General features: G+C 39.4%; 1 long non-coding RNA gene across 1 annotated transcript; it reads left to right on the forward strand.

Moving 5' to 3' along the window:
* LOC117509748 lies at nt 1-26,258 on the forward strand. Its single transcript, XR_004560496.1, has 4 exons — nt 1-124; nt 7,346-7,353; nt 19,895-19,905; nt 26,246-26,258. It is a non-coding gene; the product is annotated as an uncharacterized LOC117509748 (long non-coding RNA).
* Nucleotides 26,259-27,395: the final 1,137 nt, after the last annotated feature.

Genomic DNA, 27,395 nt, shown 5'->3' on the forward strand with positions numbered 1-27,395 from the left:
AAGGTGTCACACAACAAACATCCCATGATGTGTAAAAGCAAAGAGCTCTCTCTCAAGGTCTTTGCAACCTTAATATTGCAAAACATACTGATGGCATCGGTTACAGAAGGATTTCAAAGTTTCTGTGTAGGCTCTCAGTTGTCCAGGTGGTTTATAGTAGAGAAGCTTGAATCTTTGACTGGACTGGGTTGCTTGACGCAAGGACGTTTCGCTTCAAATCGCAGAAGCTTCCTCAGCTAAAATTCTTGCTCTGGTGGTCTGACTTCTGTCTTCACTCTTGTAGAGAAGAATAATCAAGAAGTCACAAAAGCTGGAGTTTTAAACCTAACCAGACTCCTCCTCCTAACTTCCTACTTCCTTAGGAAGTTAAAATATTAGCCAGAGAGAAGAAATGGTTTGAGAGAGGGGTCAAGGAGGCATTCTTTGTGAAATGTTTGAAACCCAGCCTTAACCGGGAAGGGGGTCTGAGACACGCTTTATCCCCTGTTTACAATGGGGTACTCAGGTCAAAGCAGTTTCAGTCTTTTGTTCATGGTAATGAGTCATTCACGTCATCAGCAGAGTCGTCAAGGGAGCCATCAGGAGAGGGACAGCTGCCCTCTCATTAGGAGGGTGCTAACTAGAGCACAATAGGTGCTAATTAGAGCTATTGTTTAGTCACCAGCCTATAGCAGTCTGCCTTTCGGTAGGAGGGGTCTGGTTAGGTTTAAAACTCCAGCTTTTGTGACTTCTTGATTATTCTTCTCTACAAGAGTCAAGACAGAAGTCAGACCACCAGAGCAAGAATTTTAGCTGAGGTATGCACGCTCACCACACAAGACTCCATGATGAAGCATGTTGAAGCTCTTTTAAAGTTTGTTGCACAACATTTACACAAGCCTGTGAAATTATGTGAGAATATAGTCTGGTTAGATGAAGCCAAAACTGAACTCTTTGGATGCCATAATACACACCATAAATGGCGCTGAACATCACCCCTAAAATACCATACCAACAGTGATATTTGGAGATGTGAACATCATGATGTGAAGCTGTTTTTCAGCATACGACACTGGCAAACTTCACATAATTGAAGGAAGGATGAATGGAAAAATGTACCGAGATATTCTTGGTAAAAATCTGCTGCCATCTACCAGGATGACAAAGATGAAATGAGGGTGGACACTTCAGCAAGTCAATGATGTCAAACACACAGCCAAGGAAACTCTCAGCTGGTTTCAGTGATTGAAAATAAAGGTGCTACAATGGCCCAGCCAATCACCATATCTTGAATCCAATAGAGACTCTATGGAAAGCCCAAGCAGAGGGTCACCCCTTTGAGTCTGGTCTGCTTGAGGTTTCTTCCTCAGAGGGAGTTTTTCTTACAACTGTTGCTCTGGGGGTTAGTAAGGTTAGACCTTACTTGTGTGAAGTGCCTTGAGGCAACTCTGTTGTGATTTGGCGCTATATAAAATGAAAATAAAATGAAAATTAAAAGAGGTCATAGAAGAGGTCCTCAGAACCTTCAAGACTGGAAGACTGTTTGTGTGTGTGGAAGAGTGGGCCAAAATCACATCTGCGCATGTGACTAGTTTCTCCTGCAAATAAACTAGTCTTTGTTTTTTCAAGGGCTTGTGAATGAAGTATTAAATAAATTTCAGTAAGCATGTTCATTACTTGGGTTGTTACCGATATCTGGTCAAAATTTCATGTCAGTAGCACCATTAGAGATACATTTACTCAGAAAGATTGTGATGTGTTCAATAGTTATTTTACCCAATGTTCATACATACATTATATAATTTTTCTTAATTGTGTTATTCGTATCTATGCTTTATTGAACACTGGTAAATAAATACAACTTTATAGCATCATTCTGTCTTAGTAACCAGTATAGTCCCCTGTGTAAAATGCATTATTCACATTATAATGTTTGTGTGTCCGGAGCATCAGTTGAAATCCTGAAAGAGTTGACTTTCATCCTTTGGCATACTTATGTATTTTTTTCATGAAGATTTAAGTCGTGAAAACAGCAAGGTGATCGGACCAATATGCACTTCCAAAATAAGGGGATATATTTCAAAATAAAAGCCTGTGATGTTGCTGCAGACCTGACAGAATTCATCAGTCTGTCCATCCTCTAACATTCCAGACAGCAAATTCAAATTTGGACATTTTCTGTTTGCATGTGACCCAAAACCCAGAATTAACATCTTCACACTCTGGACAAATAGCAGAATTTTGTCTCAACAGTGTCTCACACAGCTCCTCCCACCCAAACAAAGGGGAAAAAAAAATCTTCTAATGTGAACACTGTAAGAGCACAAGCACATAACTTCTGATATTTCTAATGTCTAAACATTGAATATTGTACTGATTAAGCAGCTTCAGAAAGGTTTATTGATGTAGCAAAGAGATTTTCCCCAAAAGTCAGTGGTCCTCCATATATAGTAAAAATGACCACCTCTAGAACCCGTGGTTCCCCACACGTCAAAGTCCTAATGTTGTAATATTAGATGTTTTCATATGCTACAGAATAAAATTTTCTTAGATATTTGACTATGCCATATTTTGAACCTGTCTTCACATAATGGGTTGTCTAGGTTCCCCCTGTAATAGTACAGCATACAAACATGTACACTAGGTGGCAGCAAGGTGTATTATACTAGAAAGATTCAATGCAGTCAAAGGTAATCAGTGATGCATCAATAGCTTAATAACTCTTGATTGATCATGACAAGAAACTCAAAATCCTAACTAGTTCATCTTTATATTCATATTCACCTTTATACTAAATTTGTAGTCATGTCTATGTATACAAGGTGGCCTGTGAGCTAGCCTGTGGACAAAATTGCTGGGCTGATTGGCTGAGTCATAATTTTGGTGTCAAGGCCTTGCTTACTTTACAGAACAATATAAAGATTAAAAGATGTATGATAGAAAGATTTTTGATATAAATATATTTTTATATATCATGATCTTTATCTGGTTATTCCATATAAAATTAAGTGAGAGATTTGATGAAAAGATTCATGTTGTTCATCAAATCAATTTAAATATCAGTCAACACAAATCAACAAGACAAACTGAAACTAACTGATTTGTTCTTGAAATAATGAGGAAATGAAAAAGCCACATTTTTGTTGGCTTTGTGAACAGGGATAGCATATATATATATATATATATATATATATATATATATATATATATATATATATATATATATATATAGAAAATCCCTTGCTCTTTAAATGATTTGGATGCTCAAATTAATCTCTTTCAGCCAGAATATGGTGTGACAGACCAGTTCCAAACACATATGGACCTAACAGTGTGTACATACATAATCATACACTATCCCCATAATACGGTACATATCAGGGTACACCTTTCACCATTCTATACATATCAATTTATTTTTGTGTGAATGCCCATGCTGAAATATCACACTGTTAACAAGAGCAAGACCAGGCTATATTTATTATTTGAAATCAGAAGTATGTCACAAACCTCAGTAAATGTATTTCATTTTGCAGTAATGTGTGGTGAATGTTTCAACTTTAAAGAAAAAAAAAATATTCTAAAGGATAAATTGTAATACTTGATGTTGTCTGTTTCCTATTTCCATATTTTCTAAATCATTTATGATTCTTCTGCAAGAGGTAGTGAAATGTTCCATGCAATCATTTATTTTCATTTAATTACGATACTCATTAAAAAAAAGGATAAAAAGAAAATTGATACAGGCTTCATGATACAGTTATCACAATCCACAATGCAACATTACACCTCTAGTACCTAGATACATCCCCTGCATATATATATATATAGTATTTCATATCTAAGGCTTTGGTGTATTAAATACAGTGCATCTGGAAATATTCACAGTGCTTCACTTTTTCCACACAACACCCCATAATGACAAAATTATTTTTTCCCCCCAAAAAATCACACATACATAATGAAATTAATTTTAGTATTTATTTTTACCTCAAATTAATCTGGGGCACCACCCATTGATGTGAGGGTTACAACAAGGTTATAATGTCACTATGTGAAATACAGCCAACAGCAAATCCTGTATCAGTCTCTTTCTTCCAGTCGGGAAGTTTTGCCGGGACAGATTGAACACCTCTGTTTTAAACATATAAATCACAGACAACCACACATGTTGACACATTTATTTAACTCAGTCAGGGGTTAAATAGGACAGACATATCACAGTGATGTATTTTGATGATAACAATGAAGTTCAGCAAATGATTATTATATAACGGCCATGCAACATGGAAATATCTGTGGGCGATTTAAGAATGGATTACTTCATATTCTGCAGGGAATTTATTTTAGCATTAACATGATATAGTAGTGATAAGGGTGAATAAATTAAATAAATCCACTTCTGCTAGACTCTGACAGAACCGGACAGGTTACTTTTGCAGCAGAGCGGGATGTCTCTGGGGTCAGATGCCGACAGCCGTCGATGTCCACATTGTTCGTCCATCTTTCGCCAACAGCTCGCCTTGATGGACCTTGACAGAGGATTTCTGCTGGTCGCCACCTGACCCGGGTTGTGATTGTTCAGCAGGAGTAGCTTTCTGCGGTTCAGAGCTTTGTTGACTTTCTGACGGCGGTTTGAGTCGATGCATGGCTCAGGCCAGCCCGGATGGATACACGTACTGAGAGGTTGTTGTGTCGGCTTATCAGAATAAAGGTTTAGTGTCTTTCTTCTCTATTCACCAAAAACTAAAAGTACAAAGTACAAAGCAAAGTACAAAGAACTCAAAGCCCACATGCATGTGGGCAAAGGGCAAAAAAGTGTCAAAAACAAGATGACAAACACAGCTGAAGGAGGTGAAGAGGGCCAAAGAATGCAGTGAAAGAACAAAAACAGGCCATCTTAACTCTGCCCAGAAAAATTGTAGGTAGCATAGTTTTAACCTCGTTTCTTTGTCTCTGTTACAACATTATATCGCTTCCTTAAATCCCCGCTTAAGGGTGATTCTTTAACTACGGGCACTATTGGCCTTGTAAATGTAATGTCCACCACACCATTGCCTTACAATATAAAGTGCCTTGGGGCAACTGTTTGTTGTGATTTGGCGCTATATAATGTGCTCTGATGTCACTGTTTATCTCCATAGAAACTACCCAAATAATCTTTCATAGAAACTGTTTAAAGGGACATTATAGTGTTGTGGTGGAAATTACGGCAATAGTGTGGGACAACTACATTTTGTTTAAAAAATCACAACAGTTGTATGACATTGAATACCCCAATTATGTTTTGATTATTTTACTGATATTTTATTCAGAGATATTTTAAAACATTAGAAAAAACGTTTCTTTACCATTCATTTTTATCATTGAAGATCAAAAGTCTGGGTGTGGGACAAGCACAAAATGGCAATATTTGCATATAATGATGCTGAAAAAAAGGTGAAAAAGTCATCATAGACTACTAGAACAAATTTCTTAACACACTTTCATTGTAAAAATAACTATAAAAGTGTGAAATTTCCCCTTTTTTCTGTTTTTCATACAATGTGATCAAAGGACATAATAAGTGCCCGTAGTCTAAGAATCACCCTTAAACCCAGTACTGTCTTGTAGTGAAAAGTATTTTATGTAATATAAGCACACTTGAAACAACACGCAATACCCATAATAATAATAATAATAATAATAATAATAATAATAATAATAAAATGATAAGACTTTCTAACTTCTGGCTACATTCAATATATAAAACATTCAGAGATAATGTGGATTAACAGTTTCATCCTTGTTTGATTACACCACCAAACAAAATTATTTTTATTTTCAATTCAGTTCAATTTATTTCATTTATATAGTGCCAAATCATAACAAAGCTGCCTCAAGGTGCTTCACACAAGTAAGGTCTAACCTTACCAACCAATAGAGCAAGCACACAGGCGACAGTGGTAAGGAAAAACTCCATCTGATAATTTGAGGAAGAAACCTCAAGCAGACCAGACTCAAAGGGGTGACCCTCTGCTTGGGACATGCTTTTCAAACAACAAAAAGCAAAGGGAATTGAGAAGACAAAAGACATTGGATTCCTTTTTTTTTTCTTTTATTCAAAAGTTCAGAGTCAGAAGAAGAAGACACCTTGTCAAATCTAAGTTGATCCGCTTGGAGTCACTGTTGTACCATCCTTTCAATAGCCCTGGCGATGTTACATGGCCAATAAAAAGTGAATTTGGTCATTCTGGGGTCAAGCTTAACCGTGATTGCCAGGTGGTGTGCTGTTCGCTTTAGGAAAGAGTAATTGGATTTCTGTCATTTACCTGAGTTTTAGATTCAGAGGTAGAGTTTGTTCATGACATGCAGGCGTGTATTTTTATTGCCATATGGGGAGCAGCTGGCTGATTCATGAGTGATAAGACACCACCAGACTCCCCAAAACAATGCTTTTAGATGTCGTAAATGAATTAGAGGGTTGCTGGTATTTGACATCTTGATGCAGCTTTGCTCTCAGACCAGGTCACAGGCTTTGGAATTTTTAGGATTGGAAGTCCTTTTGAAAAGGAAGCAGTGACCTTTTCAGCTCCATGCAACTCATGAAATCTTGAGCAAACTGTTCACAGCCTTCTCGTTACAATAAGTATTCACACCCTTTGTTCAACACTTGTTGCACCTTTGGTAGCAATTACAGCCTAAAGTCCTCTTGAATATGATGCCACAAGCTTGGCACACCTACCTTTGGGCAAAGCCCAATTCCTCTTTGCAGTGCCTCTCAAGCTTCATCAGGTTGGATGTGGAGTGTTGGTGCACACCATTTTCAGATCTCTCCAGAGATGTTCAATCAGATTCAGGTCTGGGCTCTGGCTTGGCCACTCAAGGACATACACAGAGTTGTCTTGAAGCCACTTCTTTGATATCTTGGCTGTGTGCTGAGGGTCATTGTCCTGCTGAAGAAGAACTTTCACCCCAGTCTGAGGACAAGAGCGCTCTGGAGCAGGCTTCCATCAAGGATGGCTCTGTACGTTGCTGCATTCATCTTTCCCTCATTCCTGAGTAGTGCCCCAATTCCTCTCACTGAAAAACAGCCCCACAGCATGATGCTGCCACCACCAGGCTTCACTGTAGGGATGGTGCCTGGATTCCTCCAAACATGATACCTGGCATTCAGACCAAAAAGTTCAATCTTTGTCTCATCAGACCAGAGAATTTTGTTTCTCATGGTCTGGGAGTCCTTCACATGACTTTTTGCAAACTCCACCCAGGCTGCCATGTGCCTTTAACGAGTGGCTTCCTTCTGAACACTCTGCCAGACAGACCTGATTGATGGATTGCTACAGAGATGTTTTCTCTTCTGGAAGGTTCTCCTCTCTCAACAGAGGAATGTTGGTGGTCTGTCAGAGTGACCATCGAGTTCTTGGTCACGTCCCTGACTAATGGCCCCTTAACTTATAACACGGACTTGGGCGAAAGAACCAGGAACTGGATGAAAAACCACAAACAAAAAAACAAAATGGGGAACCATAAAACATTCCACCTGCTGTCAGGACAGGCATGAACAATACCATGCCAACGGTTTCATGCACGCTTGTGCACATTCACGAACATAGTGTGAGCACCTGGAAAGTGTGACACCACATTGCACTGCTGCTATGGGGGGGAACCACACACCAAAAAAAAAACACAGCAATATTTAATATTTAATCCCTCTTATCGAGCGGACAATACAAATATGATCCTTCTGTTCCTCTGCATCTCCAGCCGGCCCCGAGTGTCCAGTGAGGAACGCACTAAAGGACACCGCGCCATGTGGGCCATAGCTGACGTGGGTGACGTGACATTCAGATCACCAGCTGAGTGTACACATGATCAGATGGCCCTTTTCACATGGGACAGCCTGCCGATGTGCACGCTGACGTGATTGTTCCTGCCCGAGGACAGCATGCCCATGCACCCGCCTCATGGCGTAGATTTGTAATGTCATGTCCTCCAAAACACGGTACGTGTTCTCCAGCTGTGACTTATTATTGTATGCATTTGTCATGGTGTTGTTCTCTGTGTTTTTAATTTAACACGTCGTCTGCACTGAGCTGCTATCAGTTCCAGCTGACAGATGATTTGCTAGCTGGTGATCAGCTGAGAGGCGCCGTATGTCCACAATGCTGTGAGCAAAGCAATCACATGAATGAGTTCACACCTTTCCTCATGTTGTATTTATTTTCCACTCTTTCTGTTTGTCAAGTGGGGTACAATTTACATGGTGGAAGGTTCATTAGCCTGGCTGGCTGGCTGATGACAAACTTCACACGTGCTGTGCGTGCTCAGACATGGGTTACCGATTCCCATGTGATCTTTTCTGTATGTAATTATCAGCATGAGAGCATGAGAGCCTGCCCACACGTGCACTGTGTGGGGTTTTGTTCATGTTGTTGATGGCACAACATATGGTCTCCAGCTGAGTAGCTGAGTTGCATGTACACATTGGTCAGCTGTTTCAGCTGGACATTACAGCCATACAGATGTGCGCTGCGCTGGCACTCCGGCCACCTCAGCTACACCTAACAATGTTGGATGAAGGCGTATGGGGGAGAGCAATGGCACACTCCTCATGACATCTGTGTTGTGGGGGTGGGTGGGTGGAGCGACACACTCGCATGCCACATGTGTTGCGGGGGGGACCTTGCATGATGTGTGTTGACTGGTAATGGCACAGTCGTGGTACACTTAGGAAATGTGGGGCCATTCGCACAGCCAGTTTGAAAGTAGTCACCTGCACTCTACTCTGTGCTGGCTGCACAAACAGCCTTGCCTTTTCTAAGTGCCCCACGAGTGGTGTTGGATGTTCGTGGGTGGTACCTGGACTTTGGCTGACTCCGGCCGAAAATGGGTCAAATTTTCCAGGATTCGCCAACATTTGGCTGTGGGTGTGAAGACTGCCTCAATCGTGCCATGCAGCCACAGTGCACCATGGCCGATGATTTTGTTCAGCTCCTCCACTGTGGCACAATATGTCTGACTTGCATTTGGCACGCCGTGCAAATGATGCGAACACGATCACTTGTGAGTGCGACCTCATCTTGCATGCCATTCAAATGGGTTTCCAACATGAGCGGCACACAAATGTAGAGTGCATGTGCCGTGCCCGAAAGGTTGTGGCGACAGCTGTACGAGGCGATTGAGGTGGCTCGAATTTTTCAGAACTGGCACACGATTCCTCCATCATGCGCTAGTCGGCTACAATTATGTTATGTGTGAAGGGGCCTTAAGGGACGTGCTGTAGGAAGAGTCTTGTTGGATCCCAGCTTCTTCCATTTTTGGATAATAGACGCTACTGTGCTCAGTCGGACCTTCAAAGCAGAAGAAATGTTTCTGTACCCTTCCCCAGATTTGAGACAATCCTGTTTCTGAGAGCTACAGACAATTCATTTGACTTCATGCTTGTTTTGTGCTCTGATATGCACTGTCAACTCTTGAACCTTATATGAAGACAGGTGTGTGTCTTTCCAAATCATGTCCAGTCAACTGAATTTACCCCAGGTGGACTTCAATTAATCTGTAGAAACATCTCAAGGATGATCAGTGGAAACAGGATGCACCTGAGCTCAATTTTGAGCTTCATGGCAAAGTCTGTAAATACTTAGGAATATGTGATTTCTTTTTCTTTTTTTTTTTAGAAATTTGAAAAAATCTAAAAATAAATAAATAAATAAATAAAAAAAATAAATTTTCACATTGTCATTACTGGGTGTTGTGTGTAGAATTTTGAGGAAAAAAATGAATGTCATCCATTTTAGAACAAGGCTGTAACATTAATTCAAAATTCAAATTCAAATTTATTTATATAGCACATTTAAAACACAGCTGCAGCTGACCAAAGTGCTTCACAATAATAACAATACAAAAGTGTAAAATATTAAAGGAAAGTAATAAAATAAATAAATAATCTAAAAATACGGAGCAAAATAGCAGAGCAAAGCATACACCACTTAGCCAGTGTTGAAAGCCAGGGAGAAGAGATGAGTTTTCAGTCTGGACTTAAACTGTCCCACAGACTCTGAGGACCTGACAGTCAGTGGAAGATCATTCCAGAGTCGTGGTGCTGACACAGAAAAGGCTCTATCACCTCTGGATTTAAGCCTGGCTTTAGGAACAGCCAGGAGAAGCTGGTCAGCTGACCTCAGAGCCCTACGTGGAGTGTACGGCTGCAAGAGCTCACTCACATACATCGGGCCTATACAGTGCAGACACTTAAAAACAATCAGCAAAACTTTATATTTAACACGAAAGCCGACAGGGAGCCAGTGTAAGGTGCAGAGCATAGGGGTGATGTGCTCATGCTTCTTTGTTTTAGTCAAAAGGCGGGCTGCAGCATTCTGTACACTCTGCAGGCGCTGTAGGGAGCACTGGTCCAGCCCAACATAGAGAGCATTACAATAATCCAGACGTGATGTTAGAAATGCATGGATAGCTCTTTCAAAATCAACTCGAGTAAAATAAGATTTAATCTTGGAAAGAGTCCTCAGCTGAAAGAAGCTGGCCCTGATGACAGAGCTGATGTGCTTATCAAATCTGAACAATGGGTCAACTATCACCTCTAGATTTTTTACAAAAGGGCGACAAAAAGTGGACAGAGGACCAATAATACTGTCTTGTCCTTGTAGAGGGTTACTTTGCCCGAACACTAAAATCTCAGTTTTATTTTTATTAAGATTCAGAAAATTAGCTCTCATCCAGACTTGTACATCATTTAGACAGTACTGTAGTATTTTTACAGCAGCCTGGGTATCACACGAAATTACAGGAAGGTAAATCTGAATGTCGTCTGCAAAACAATGAAAACAGACTTTGTGCTTTTTAAAAAACAGACCCAAGAGGGATCATGTACAAAGCAAAGAGAAGTGGTGCTAAAATTGAGCCCTGGGGCACGCCATATTTAAGAGGAGACACAGAGGAAGAGTACTGTCCTACATTAACAGAAAAACGTCTGTTGGAAAGATAGGATCGAAACCAATTCAGCGCTGAACCCTTAATACCTATGTGCGTCTCGAGGCGAGTCACAAGGACACTGTGGTCCACTGTGTCAAAGGCTGCAGATAAATCTAAAAGCAGAACAACCGCAGAGTTCCCAGCATCAACAGTTAAAAGAAGGTCATTGAAAACTTTTAAAAGGGCTGATTCAGTACTGTCTTAATTTAAAACCAGATTGAAACTTCTACCCTATTTCATTAAGATCCAGATAAGCCTGCAATTGGTCATAGACAGCTTTCTCTAAGACTTTAGACACAAATGGCAATTTAGAGATTGGTCAACACATTGGACAACACATTTGGGTCAAGATTGCTCTTTTTGATGAGCGGCAGGACTACAGCATGTTTAAGAGCTGACGGAAAACAGCCACTTGATAGAGAAGCGTTCACAAGTTCAGCAATGTATGGACCAATACACTGAAAAACATCTTTAAACAAATGACGTGGAACAATGTCCAACGTGCAGGAAGAAGACTTAAGATGATTAACAATTTTAGTCAGCTCACAAGTAGATACAGGGTTAAAACAATCAAAAACAGCATGACACATGGATGGATTAAAAAACAATTGAGAAAGTGAAGTGCTATGAAGACTTTCTGGATACACTGTCGACATTCTCACACAACGAAATAGCCAGACTGGCCAGAAAAATGGGAACACATTTTTGATGTAATAAACTGCAATGCAATAGTTCTGTGAGGAGGAATGTAAGCTCACTTAAATCATTTGTTGTTCAGGCTCATTGTTTGTGTTGACTCTGAAGGGCACTCATTAGAGCATGTACCTCTAACGAGGACCAAACGTCTTGCAATATAAAGCCGATATTTTAATATGAATAGACCCCCTTTATCTAAAATTTCAGCATATTTTTTCAGGCCAGGCTCAACCTTTTCTCTGACTCCTGTTCATTAGTTTTCCTGTAATCCTGTAACAACCCAACAAGCAGATATGAGCCTCTTTATTTGTGGGTATTTGGTTGAATTAATAGAAAGGCAACAAAAAATAATTAGAGCACAAAATATGCCATTGCCTACTTGATCTTTTAATTAACTGGGCTGCAGTGTCGTGGTATTGTAACAGTATTTTTCCAGAAAAATTCTCAAGCTTGAGACTTGCCAGTCAAACCGCACCAATTAATTGAAGTTGTGTAAAATTGATAATTTTACTAATACTGCTAACTTTGACCAACTTGGATGTGTAATTGAAAAGCCCCAAATCAGCAGAAATTGAGACAAGATGGAAAATAAAGCTTCGCCCCAATGTTTGCTGGCAGTTGGTCCATACAGTCCCTCAGACGGAGCCTTTCTGAGGAACTTTCTTTTTACTTGTTTGCACACTTCAGCAGCAGAACACAACTCTGGACACCACGATGGTTGGATTATCACATGGAATTATATATTTTTTTTCCATTTTGGTGAGAGGATTCTAATTGCAGGCTGCTGTCCTGGCCTCATGTCCTCATCTGTGAAACACCCCTGGACTGCTGTTGGAGGTAAGATGCATGTGTATTAATGGTGTAACGGCCTGCCACAAGCTCCATGTGGTATCTCCTCCAGAGTTAGAAGGTGGGCATTTATTACAACGCATGAGATTCATGACAATCAATATGAAAATTTGGTTCTATTTGAGTGTGATTTTTCAGAATATAAGTCACAGGACCTCAAAAACTAGTTCAAGAAAATCATGACTTAACATATGACTAATTGTATTTCACAATCATTTTCATATTGCATGATCATTAGATTAGATTACATCAGACAGAACCTTTTTGATCCCTTGGGAAGATTCCCTCAGAGAAAATTAGGTTCCAGCAGCATTGTATAGCAGCACACAGGGTAAGAAGCACACTGAGTAACAAAAGTGCACGTAAAAACAGTTTGCAAATATAAATATAAATATACGAGGTCTGTTAGAAAAGTATTGCACCTTTTTATTTTTTGCAAAAACCTTATGATTTGAATCACGTGTGCTTGCATGAGCCAACCTTGAACCTTTGTGCGCATTCATGAACTTTGTCACGCCTGTCGATTGCGTCAGTTGCTGGTAAGCAGCCTTTGTGTGAGGACGTGTGTAGTGCTCTCAGCAGATTTTCATTGCAAGGAAAATGGCGGAACGACTGGAGCAGCGCTACTGCATCAAATTTTGCCAGAAACTGAGTGACAGCCAGGTGGAAACCATTCGGAAGATTCAGACGGCTTTCGGTGGCTTTTCAGTCATGTGACTATCCGAGAAATTGTGTAAGAGGTGGCCATCATTTTTCAGAGTCCAGCATGTCCTGTGAGACTTCAACACAAAAGTGCTTTTGCTCCGCCGTCAGCTTCGACACGAATTTCACCGCCACTCTTTTCATGGCCAAATCTTCTGTCACAGTGGAATGTGCCAAAAAAGTGCTGATGTCCACCTCTTCCGCAATTTCTCGGATAGTCACACGACGGTCCCGCATCACCACAGCGTTCACTTTGGAAATGATCTGGTCATTTCAGCATGTTGATGGCCGACCGGAGCGTGGCTCGCTCTCCACCGTTGTGCGGCCATCCTTAAAACCGGTTGTACCACTCCTTAATCTGTGTGATGACCATAGGATCATCACCGAAAGCCATCTGAATCTTCCGAATGGTTTCCACGTGGCTGTCTCCCAGTTTCTGGCAAAATTTGATGCGGTGCTGCTCCAGTCGTTCTGTCATTTTCCTTGCAATGAAAATCCGCAGAGAGCACTACACACGTCCTCACACAATGGCTGCTTGCCAGCAAATGATGCAATTGACAGGCATGAAAAAATTCATGCATGCGCACCAAGGTTCAAGGTTGGCTCATGCAAGCACACGTGATTCAAATCTATCAGGTTTTTGAAAAAAACAAAAAGGTCGGATACTTTTCTAACATTCCTCGTACACATATAAATACCAGACATACTGATCAATACTGCAGGGGTGGTGGCCAAGTGGTTAGTGCACTTGGTTTCGGTTTTAGTAGGCTCCCGGTTCAAATCCCACCCCTGCCACATTTCTCCATGTAATATGGAGTTGCGTCAGGAACGGCAACGGTAAAACTTGTGCCACTTCAACTTGCAGAGGGGGCAGCTGAAGGGACTTACTGATCAGTACTGGTTTATTGGCTACTATTGTTCCTCACCTTCCCATCCACTGTCTTCCTGTAGAGTGCAGTCTGACCTGAGGGACAAAAGAATTTTTCAGTCTGTTGGTCCTGCACTTGGGAAGGAGCAGTCTGTGGCTGAAGAGGCTCCTCTGGTTGCTGATAACGGTGTGCAGAGGGTGACTGTCATTGTCCATAATATCCAGCAGTTTGTCCAGTGTTCTCTTCTCTGCCACCATCACCAGAGAGTCCAGCTTCATGCCAACCACAGAGCCAACCCGCCTGATCAGTTTGTCCAGCCTGGATGTGTCCTTCATGGATGTGCTCCCCCCACCCCAGCATACTGCGGTGTAAAAGAGGATGCTGGCTACTATGGACTATTACAGGGGTGGCCAAGTTCGGTCCTGGACAGCCACATTCCTGACACTCTTAGTTGTCTCCCTGCTCCAACACACCTGAATCCAATGAAAGATTCGTTAGCAGAGTTTTAATGAGCCTTTCATTGGATTCGAGGACCGAACTTGGCCACCCCTGGACTATTAGAACATCCACAGATGTTTTCCTGCAGATGTTAAATGACCACAACCTCCTCAAAAAGTCCAGCCTGTTCTGTCCCTTCCTGTACAGATGGTTGCTATGGGTTGTCAGTCCAGTTTGCTGTCCAACCACAGCCTGAGGTATATGTAGGGATCCACTGTGGAACTGTGTTTGTGTAGTATTCCACTGGCCAGTACACTTGAAAGAAATGAATGATGTGATTATTATTATTGAATAGCTCAGGCATTCATTTTTGTTGGAATTGATGCTTTGTTGGGTTGAGGTCACCAAACACTGCTTTTATTATAGCTTTGGAATGCTTAAAATGTTTGCATAGTACTATATATATATATATATATATACACTGTGTTAACTTTTGAACTTAAAGTGGACACCATCTCTGAGAAATTTGTCTGCCCTGCAAAGGAACTGATGTTGGAGACCAGTGAATATTCACAATTGGATCTGGACGGTTCAAGAGAGGCCGTATTGGAATTCTGTGTCTCTCTGCCTAACTTAAACATGGCAGCCTTATCAGCTACCGAAGGGATTTCAACGGCCTTGGTGAAGCATTTGGCTCTCTCTTCATTTTGCCCTCCCCTACAGACTCTACGCACACATGAACAGAGACTGATATGAACTCATCTGCACACATGATGCACACCCCCCCCCCACTCCTAACACTTCTTTGTGTTTCTGTCCCCAGCCCCGCCCCACCCCGGCCTCTGCTCTGCCACTCCGGGAGGCCACATGACAATAAGCGAAGTGTGCATCTCAGGCCGCGTGGTGCATTATGGGCAGGCTAAAGTTTTCAGCTACCAACCCACAAGCTATGGTGGCAGAAAGCAGCGAGGAGTGCTGTGATTTGGATCATTTCAACCGCTGGAACGTTGATGATTTAAAGCTTTTTTTAAGCTCCGTGGATTGCCTGTTACAACCAGGACTACGTACGGCAGTGGACAGAAATGGAAAGAAGAGCTGGTTGTGCTTGCGTGTGCTGCATTGTTACAGAAACTCCCGTTAGTGCAGACGGAGGAAGAGCACGCTGCTGTCGAAAATGACCAGTGCTTGTTGATAGTTGGAGACAAACAAATTTCTGACCCCTTGAAGGAGGCTAATGGATGGTTAGACGAGGTCCAGAGACTGAAACTGTGGATATTGCAGAATATTTGCTAAGCAGGGATGAGAAATCGCGCCTCCGCCGGCTTCGTAATGACGACAATGATGGTGAGTCTTACATATAACCTCTTTGGTGTCACGTTTATTTTGATAAGTTGACAGACATACAATATGTGCATGCATGTGGTTTGTTTATAGAACATGTCAATTTTACAATATTACGCGCCACGTCATTCATGGCGCGACATTACAGTCATATGCCGATGCACGAAAACGGCGGCACGGTTTCAGGGTACTGACAAAATAAATGTATGCAAGAAACTTACAATTTTAGTCCGTCTTTTACGTCCGTCTGGATCGTTCTTTTCTGTGGTGAAACTGTGTAGAACGAATGGAGTTTTACAACCACATTTCTTCTTCTTTCCGTCTTTGTTTGGACTCGGCGGAGGTTTGCAATCATGTGTTTTCAGCCAACTTTCAAGCCTATGAATTCCATTCGAGCATTTGAAAACAGCACAATGCGCCCCTGTCATTATTGTATGTGTTGCTTAAGGCTTAAAGCCTTTGAAACAATCCCTGTAAAAGCTTTAACTTTCACAGTCCGCTAATGTTACTGTATATGAAATTCAATGGGAGCGGTGTGAGTGTGGTAGCTGGGATTTTTGCCCCCCTTTGACCCACGCATGCGCAGATGCAATGTGCACTTCGCTTATAGCCGCATTTGTCATAATTCTGCCAAATGATCATTTTCTCAAATAAACACTAACATCCGAGGAGCGACTGAGAAGTTTTGAGCCTGACCCAAAAAACGTAGGGCGTGGCTCTACAGCGTTTGTATTCTGAGAAACCAACATTTCTCAAGAATCTGTGAAGTTTTGACTCATTGGGTGCAGTGCTGAGAAACGCTGGTTTCACAGAATGCAAAATATGAAGAACCACACGCTACTTTTCCTGGGTCAGGCTCAAAACCTCTCAGTCGCTCCTTGTATGTGTAACAACAATTTGAAGAGCAGTGAAAAGTAAAACCACAGTAATGCTTATCAAGTATAATTTTGCTGAATACATAAGCTTGTATTTTATTCCATAAAAATTCCTTAAAGTGTCTACATTTCTATTTTATGTTTTGAAAATATATATTTTTACATGGTGTATAGAATAAGCACGCAAACAGTGAGTACTAGAAAATACACAAGTATGACTGAGTTCCAGTGTATAAGTAACTTGAAATTTCAATGCAAATACATTTCTTTGCACAAAAATTGAATTTGCACACTAAATATTCAAACAGCCATCCAACCTGCATGAGTAACCAAGACTTATTTTTCAGCAAGACCAATAGTTGGAGTTCTGCCTATCGAAGCAGCATCTTTATTCAAATGGAAAATGAATCCTCAAGGAACATGGCCAGGCGCTTTATTGTGTATGCAATGTGTGGCCAGGTTCAAATTGGCAATCAATTATCCAATTAAGACTGACAGAAATGCACATCAGGAATTCCAGCCCATCAGTCCAAGCTTCTGATTGGAACACGATTAGAGGGACTTAATTAAACCCTAGGTGCTGGGTGTTTAAACATCATTTGTGTGGCGTCAGAGGGCTTGGAAAATAAAAACCTGGACTCTGGATTCTCTACACCTATCTTAGCCAAAGCAGAGGAAGAGAAAGTGCAAAAACGTCTGACTCCATTCTGTGTATCTGTATATGGACATGTTCAAAGCAAAGAGCTCAATATTGTAAAAATAAAACGGATACCCTCGGGAAGATCAGACAAAAGAGATAAATATTTGTGAAAATTGCACAGTACAATGCAATAACAATAGTGACCATGATATTGTGCCACATATGTCTTGAAACCATTCCAGCGGTTTAGCAGGTTCTGAATAATTCAAGGACGTACCACACCACGGAGAGCACTACACGTGTGATGTGGAGAATAAAAGCTTTTGGTTGTGAGATTCTTCGGGGTGTTTTCTTACTCGTCCGTCCTCTCATCCTTGCCGTGGTTGTTTCGTGCCTGTATTGATTTCTGAGCCATTTCTTCCTCCTATGTCAGACGGTGTGAAATGGAAGGCACTGCATTTTAATATTGGGTTGTGAATTAATCATTTTTCCTGATAGCAGAGCTCAGCTCGGTCCCTGTAGGAGAACACCTTATCACAGCAAATAGGATTCAAAGGGAGAGCAGCAGTATAATCCACTTCTAATTGGATGAAATGGTCGTGCACTCTTTCCTTGCAGGGGCCAGCGTCCAAGTGGCCCCATCCGCAGGGACCTGAGAGCCACCGAAAAGGTTATTAAACTTTGTCCTGAGGGAGCATTAATACCTTAGCCCTTGTTCAGACATGCAAATAATCTAATTCAAGGTCTAGCTAATTAACAACTTAGCTACAGTAAAGATAAAGAGGCTCAATAATAAGCTTTTTGTAGGAGGGCAACATACCACCACCTCAGATCCACCACTGTCACAACACCACAGAAATATGGGGTATAACCTTGTATTATTATAAAAAAGAGGCAAAGGCAAAACGTAAAGCCATTAACAGGAGAGGCTGGAACGAGTCTCTTACAAACAAATAATTCAGTGTGGTGTCATTTAATATATTCAATTGTCTTTGTGAATTCCTACACCCTTTTTTCATTAAATTGCACTTTTGAGGTTTGTGAATTTTTTTGACTAATCCTTTATTGGAGAAACGGTGATGATCATAAGCAGTTTTTGGATGTGATGGATCACCTGCAGTTCTGTGTCGTTTGTGGTTTGATATTTAGCATTTCTTTCTTTTGCATCAAATTTACCCAGTTTTCATCCCACTTGCATTTGCAAGCCCATCGTATGGGTAATGATTATTTTTATTATGGCCTAGTTCAAAAATAATGAAGCCAAAGTGTGACATAACCATCAAAATTTAAAAGTGGTCTTTTTTTGTGAAATGTTATCATTTTAGCTATGGTTATATATCAGAGTTTCAATATTTCTATTGGTCTTGGTTCAGTCATTGCTAGAAATTATCAGTGCATATGTACTATAATGTGCTAGAGCGCAACACTTGCGACAACAGTTGGATGTATCTTCTTTATTCTGCAGAAGCCTGAAACAAAGAAATTCTGTCCATTAGTTCCTGGTATTATTGAACAAGAAATATAATTATTCTATTGAAGCAGAGTAGGAGATATAGCTAAGGTTTTGACACAAATAAATCAAGGACTTATTCTCAGTGTTACGCTTGCGACAGTTTTACCTTGCTTTAGAAACATGATGTTTTTTTTCTAGGAAATTACATTTCTACCTTTACAAAAATGTATTACTGTGTGTTAGCATGAAGCACAAACAAACAAACTGACAAAATACAAGGTTATTTCTTTAACATTCAACTTTAAATGATAATGCTAAATATCAATGTCACACAAAATTGATGAAAAAAGTGCTATTTTTGGGGTAAATTTCATGCATATCTCTGGAACCGTGCAGAATTTTTCCATGACATTTTCAATACCTGTCAGACTATAGGCAACTCACAGATAAATCTGGGTGGTGCTACATAAAATAATGGCTTGTTCATGAAAAATGAAATGCAAATCAGTAGTGAGGTTTCATTATTTTTAACTAGGCCTTATTAAACAATAGTTCTGAATAGCTCTATTTGGTGTGTATTGTGTGTGGCAACAACACGTATGTAGTAGACACATTAAACTTGCCTTTTAATGCAATTTTGCAAGTGTAATATAATTTCTGTTGCCAGACCACCCAATACTCACACCTGCACCCCACCCCACTTGAGGGGGGGGGGGGGGGAGAGGTGTTATTTGGTACAGTTTTATATTTAGTGCATGCTCTTGCTTGACCCTTCCCCCATACACATTGACCCATCTCAAACACATTATAGTAAATTTTCTAATGGAAGACCAAAAATTGGAGAAGCACACAGAATATGCATTTATAGAGCTCAATGATTTGATGTTAAAAAAGTGCATATAGCCTTGACTTGGATAAACGTCAGCAGACCCAGCGTGAAGTAAATGTCTCTCCTCAATGCCAAAACACATTCCAGTAACAGGCGCCGTGGATTCTAGCCTCATGGTTACAACACCTGCCTCCTATTCCAGTGACTGTGGGTTTGAAAACCCAGTGAGGGACACAACACAGATTAGACCAGCAATGCAGCATGTTGCATACTGTGTTGGGTGCAGACGCTCACACAGGTTACACTCATACTGAGAGCTGCGGTCTCACCACAGCCGTTAAAGCCTAATGTGTATTTGGTAATGTCCAGTATTTGGCTGTCGATAATGGATGTTTGACATTTTTTGGTACTTAAACCTGACATCCCTTTGAATTTTTTTATGATCCATCCATCCATCCATCCATCCATTTTCTTTCGCTTTATCCAGAGTCGGGTTGCGGTGGCAGCAGCACAAGCAAAGCCGCCCAGACCTCCCGATCCACACACACACCTTCCCCAGCTCGTCCCCCGGAGGTGTGTGTGGATTTTTTAATGATATAAATTTTAAAATGAATGGATTTGTTATCACTATAATTTTGTTCCATCATATTCAACTGAAAGATTCACCATCAATATGCTCAAAATATACCTCATCTGGAAAAAAGAAACTTTCCCGACATGTCTTGTGAGACTCAGATGTCACTGCTAGTGTCTTGTGCTAGTGTTAGCTTAATGTTGTCAAAGAAATGAAGTCGACCTAAAAAATAAATGAATAAAGAAAGAAAGAAAATAAAAATAAAATAGAAACAGAAAGACTGATGAATACAACTAATAAGCACAGGTCAACAGGAAACCCTTTGAGAAGAACTACAGAGATAATCTGGACCTGTTTCGCATGAAGGTTTTGCTGGAAATTTGCAAGACAGGAGTCACTGTCACACAGGTGTGCTGCATCAACAGTAACTGTTTCTAAATGGTAAATGGAGTGCATTTATATAGTGTTTTTCCATCTGCATCAGATGCATCAGATATATATTCATGACACACTCTTAAGGCTATGAAATTGGGCTATTAGTAAAAAAACAAAGGTAGAAAAGGGGGTGTTCACAATAATAGTAGTGTGGCATTCAGTCAGTGAGTTCGTCAATTTTGTGGAACAAACAGGTGTGAATCAGATGTCCCCTATTTAAGGATGAAGCCAGCACCTGTTGAACATGCTTTTCTCTTTGAAAGCCTGAGGAAAATGGGACGTTCAAGACATTGTTCAGAAGAACAGCGTAGTTTGATTAAAAAGTTGATTGGAGAGGGGAAAACTTATACGCAGGTGTAACAAATTATAGGCTGTTCATCTACAGTGACCTCCAATGCTTTAAAATGGACAAAAAAAAAAACAGAGACGCATGGAAGAAAGTGGAAAACAACCATCAAAATGGATAGAAGAATAACCAGAACGGCAAAGGCTCACCCATTGATCAGCTCCAGGATGATCAAAGACAGTCTGGAGTTACCTGTAAGTGATGTGACAGTTAGAAGACGCCTGTGTGAAGCTAATTTATTTGCAAGAATCCCCCGGAGGAATATTTTGTGGACTGATGAGAGTCCTTTTTGGGTCCAAGGGCCGCAGACAGTTTGTGAGATGACCCCTAAACTCTGATTTCAAGCCACAGTTCACAGTGAAGACAGTGAAGCATGGTGGTGCAAGCATCATGATATGGGCATGTTTGTCCTACTATGGTGTTGGGCCTATATATCGCATACCAGGTATCATGGATCAGTTTGGGTATGTCAAAATACTTGAAGAGGTCATGTTGCCTTATGCTGAAGAGGACATGCCCTTGAAATGGGTGCTTCAACAAGACAATGACCCCAAGCACACTAGTAAAGGAGCAAAATTTTGGTTACAAACCAACAAAATTAATGCCTCGCAGATGTGAAGAAATCATAAAAAACTGTGGTTATACAACTAAATACTAGTTTAGTGATTCACAGGATTGCTAAAAAAGCAGTTTGAACATAATAGTTTTGAGTTTGTAGCGTCAACAGCAGATGAACATTATGAACACCCCCTTTTCTACTTTTTTTTTACTAATAGCTCAATTTCATAGCCTTAAGAGTGTGCATATCATGAATGCTTGGTCTTGTTGGATTTGTGAGAATCTACTGAATCTACTGGTACCTTGTTTCCCATGTAACAAGAAATATACTCAAAACCTGGATTAATCTTTTTAGTCACATAGCACTATTATTATTCTGAACACTACTGTACACACACACATATATATATATATATATATATATATATATATATATATATATATATGCACACACACACACACACACACACACACACACACACACACAGGGTGACCGAAAACAAACCAGAACCCACAAAAATTGCAATAAATCCCACAGATATTTGGACCTCAACTTTAGTCTGTGTGGGCTCATTCCCCAAATTTTCAGTTATCTTGGTCGCTTCCCAATATGTCTTGGTCAAGGACAAGACAGTTGTCTTGTCCTTGACCAAGACAACCCTTTGTCTGTTTCTGTCTGTGAATAAGTAAAAAAAAAAAAAAAAAAAACAGCTCGATGAATTTTCACCAAAAGGGTTAGGGTCAGAAAATTACTTTGGCAGTTATCTCAATATGATTAACAATGGTCATGGTCAACAAAAACATAGTGTGAAAAGCAAATTTTCAGCCATATCTCCACAGCCAATAAGGCTACAGAGATGATCCAAAGTTTATACTGAAAAATATTGCTATTTTTTTTAATTAATTTTTTATTGTATAGTATATGTGGTGTCATGAAGGAATTGCAAGGAAGTCACAAAAAGAAGTCTTGTTGGGTAAAAACAATGCATTGTTCATGATATCACATTCTCTTTGAGGTTAAGATGTCCCTACTTATAAATGATTGTGGTTTGTGAGTAACAGAACAATAAACATCAGATGTGTTACCTGTCAAAAAAAATTCTATGAATTAAGTTATCAACATGGGTCAAAACAATGTGCACACTCAAACACTTGCATTTGGTACTAACTTGAACTTTCAGACATGGATATGTCCCAGTGTGCAGCCTGCACAGGGTTTACATCAGCACTTTGATGCCTTTCATTAAAAGTGTTTTTTTTTTTTTTTTTCAAGTTGTAAAGTCAGAAGTTCCCAGATTCCCGTCTAATGCTTCACAAACTTCAAACCTTGAGCAGGCACTTCTCCATCCGTGTTATCAGTAAATTCATAAAAATCTCACAGGGCAAAGTCACAATGTATATTTGACGCTGAATCCTGTCAAAGTAAAACATTTTAACAGCAAAAAAAACAAAAAAAAAAACAAATGTTGCATTTGCATTATATTTGTTTCTTTTTGTTGTTGTTTGTTTTTTTGTTTTTTTCTAGTCATCAATATAGGTGTATGCTTCATTTTTACATTTTGGAATTTTGTGATATATTTTCGATATACCATATTTGTTGCACCTCTTTTCTTTTTTGTATTATCAACTATTTTATTTAGGATTTTTGTACATTGTCGTACTGTACATTTTAGTATTGGTCATTTATTCTTTTCTGATATGAGATATTGTTTATTGCTTTCATTCCTCGTCCCATGTAAATAGCTATGATAAAAGTGATTAGTGATATATATATATATATATATATATATATATATATATATATATATATATATATATATATATATATATATATATATATATATATATATATATATATATATATATATAAGGTGTCCCAAAACAAAACATTTTGACAGCACAGAAAAAACAATCAATATTATCATACATTTTCTGCATGACCATGTAGCCAAAGCATATGATTTTTCTCCCCATTGCACAGTTTTGAGTTCAGTCTTTCTTTTGATGTTTTAATGCTTTATCTTTTACACCACATGATCGATATAACCTCCTCGTCTAAGGTTTCCTAAGAAACAAATCATCCGTCTCCAGTTTTCCCAAAACCACCTAGCAAATTCAAGTCTCCTTGCTATTTGCTGGGGAGTTAGTTCGCTCTGAGACTTTATTTTGTATGGAAGGAGATGCAAGTCAGCCCTTAGGATGCGTTGCACAGAACTTGACGATTTTTGTTCTCTGAACTGGGGTCAACTGCGGCATTTTTCCTGGACTTTAATGTCTTGCAGAACAAACTTTAGGGTTCCTGAAATGAGAAAAATACCATTATTTCCCAGTAAAACCATTTATTGGTATTCATATTTCAGAGTACCTTTGGGTAAATTTTTTTGAGACACCCTATGTATTTACAGTAGTGGGCAGAGCTAACCAAAAAGTTAGCTTCGAAAACCATTAATCAGATAACTGAAAAGTTATCTTTTATGATGATAAACCAATAAACTGCTAAAAAAATGTATCTTTATTACCGATAACCGATAACTATTAGTATTGATTCGGACACGGCCACATCAGATTACACTGTTGGCTTCTGATAAACCAGTTTCACTTTAAGCACCGCAGGGGCTGCTGGGTAAATTCAAGGATCACAAACACAAAGAACACATGAAAAATGCATAAATAAAAAATAAAACCCCAAACACTGTCATCATCTTTCAAAAGCAGTAAAACACAGTATTAGAAGTCACAGTTCATTTTGGTAATATATACACCATCATTTACAAACTAAAAAGCTGCTGCTTTTTTTCACACGCTTTGAACTCTGCGCCTTAAACAACCGAAATACGTCCATTAATGCATTGATTTGCAGAGTAAAATACATGTAGTAAATAATTCTTACCTGTTAGTTTCAGTGGGACTCATCTGAATAAATAATCCACATAAAGCATTCTTTTTTAAATCAAAAACAGTGTCTAAATGTGAAGAATAGTCCCTCCCTCTGTACACACAGCTGCACCGTGAGAGCTCCTCTCCCCCACAGAGTCTTGGCTTTTAAATTACAGCCACAAACAAATAAAAAAAAAAAAAATATATATATATATATATATATATATATATATATATATATAAGTAAGTCCCTTCGGCTGCACCCTTGTTTTGTACTTGGGGTCGCCACAGCAAATCCAAGGTGGATCTGCATGTTGAATTGGCACAAATTTTACGCCGGATGCCCTTCCTGACGCAACTCCACATTACATGGAGAATATATATATATATATATATATATATATATATATATATATATATAGTTAAAATTAGTCTGTTTTGTTTTTGTGTCGAGTGCACGAGTCATTGGAACGTCCAAAGTGATCCTGAACTACACTACCCACAATGCTCCCTGCATTGACCAGCCAATCATGTTTCGCGCTTAATGATGACATCATCAGGAAGCAACAAGCAGCCAGTCTGCTACAAACACACAACAAACCGACTAAAATGTTTGATTTTAGGGTTTACAAATGTTTTTGACTGTTAAACTTTACCAGCAAGAAAATGTTATCGATTGAAAGTTATTCGAACTAAATTTATTGGAAGATAATTAGTCTGATGACGGTTTTAATACTTATCTGAAAAGCTAATCTGCTAGAATAAACATTAGGTTCGATAATTATCTGATATCGGATTAACTGAACTGTGCCCACCACTGTATGTTTATAAGCTGCAGGACCAGCCAAAACTAGTACAAAAAGGAATAAACAAAACAAATCTTATACTCTACAAAATACAGTAAGTGTAATTTATAATAACTAAATTTTAACAAAAAGTAAATTTTGTCAGTTTTATGACAAGTCAAATGGGGATACTCCTTTAATGTGCTTAATTCTGATAAGAATTCCTGTGTGACTGGTCATGAAGCACATTGTGAGCACTTATTTCCTTTTGTAGACTGTGAGCAGCAGAAAACTGGAACATGTTTTAAGGCATCTCTTGCTTTTACAGGGTAAAATGTTAATCCAGCTTCAGCAAGGTTACATGGTCAAGGTTGCCAAATTACCGACAAGCACTAATCACCCCATGCCTTGGAAGTAGTCTGGCTCTGAAGCAAACACTGGAACATTACCCCCAGCACAAGCAGCAAAGCATCACCACTCCCACAACAGTCCTGTGCATGAAATGGTGATTTACTACATCAATTTACATCTGCCAATACCAAATAACGTCTCCTTAAATACATTAGGTTTCTGCTCTTCGGGGCAAGTGGTTTCCCTCCAATCAACAGGCACAGAAAAACAAAAATATCACTGATCTTAAATGATGGCACTGCCACTAAACAAAAGATCACTATCAATTAACACTGAAACATTTCAGACGAGAACATACACACGTATCATTTACTCTGTTTATGTTCTTTTCAAGTCAGCCATGGCAAAAAATAAAATCCTTAAAAAATGTTCTTTTCCAGAAGTGCTTAATGTTGAAGGCAACAAGGTGATCTTTCTGAAAGAATTCATTGCATAGGGCAGCAAGAGAATAACTATTTCTAAGTGAGCGATGAATGGCCAACAATCTCTACTCTCATCTTTTGGATAAACAAAAGGAAATTGGTAGAATGATGATAGTTCCCCCTCTGACATGTTCCAAACAACTCGTGTGTTTTGTTACTTGTTCATTCTGCTTTTGAGTAACAAAGAAAGTGAAGAATCTGAAATTAGAAGAGTGTCTGCTGAGTTTCACAGGCTACTTTGTCAATTTTATGTCATTGTAAGTCAGGTTGTTAGAAAAAAAAAACTTTCAGCTAAGACTAATGAATTGATAAAATACATACCATATCCACTCATTAGAACACCCCACTCTTAAATGAAAATAAAATACCCTTGGCTGTATTGGCATTGTGTTCTTTATAATTTGCAGCTGTTTATTTTATTATTAAAATCCTATTTTCATAAATACATTTGGTACATGTTCAAATGAAATCATCACATGTTGTGCAAATCAAGGAATATTTGTAAATCACCCTCTGTGCATTTGCCGTTATTATTACCTCTGCTAAGGAGGTTCTATTTTTGGTGGCGTCCATTTGTTTGTTGGTTGGTTGGTTGGATTGTTAGCAGGATTACTCAAAAAATCCTCAACGGATTTCAATGAAATTTTTTACCAGGGTTGTATCTTGGCCTAACTTAGAAGTCATTAAATTTTGGTAATGATCCGGAACATGATCCAAACAGTTTATCATTGCAGGATAGGGCCAATTTCAACAGTTTTACATCTAACTTCATGAAGACGGGTCGCAAAGGCTGAACAAACATTAAGTTACGAAACAACAATAATTTACCACTTGTTTCTCCTCATTGAATAAACTTGTCATTAGAACATAAATAAAAAAAACTTGTGTAGTTCCTGCAGTTTCTCTTTATAAATACATTTGCTGAAGATCTAAGGGTTTAACCACTGAATCTGAAACATGACGGTAGATGCGTGAAACGAGGTGGAATAAGTCTCTTTGCCAAAGGGTATTCCACGTGACGTCAGTGACCCTATGGCCTTGGCGGAGGTTTGTACTCTCCGAGTGCTTCTAGTTGAGACAAATTTAACTCCATAGGAAGTTAGCTTTGAGTTAACAAAAGTTAACTGCAAAATGTATTGTTAATGACTATAGAGGTGTTATCAGATTACAAAAACAGCATTTTCAGTTTTAGAAGTGTTTATTTCTCACTAGCTTTTACATAATATACCAGAAACTAAGCTCTTAGCAATGAGCTACAGCAGGAAGTGACATCACCATGCTAACCTCGGCGAAATGTCTTGTAAGTTCAGAGGTGTTATTAGGTTCTAAAAACAATGATTTCAGT

The sequence above is a fragment of the Thalassophryne amazonica genome, chromosome 5 (assembly GCF_902500255.1).
Source record: "Thalassophryne amazonica chromosome 5, fThaAma1.1, whole genome shotgun sequence".
NCBI lineage: Eukaryota > Metazoa > Chordata > Actinopteri > Batrachoidiformes > Batrachoididae > Thalassophryne > Thalassophryne amazonica.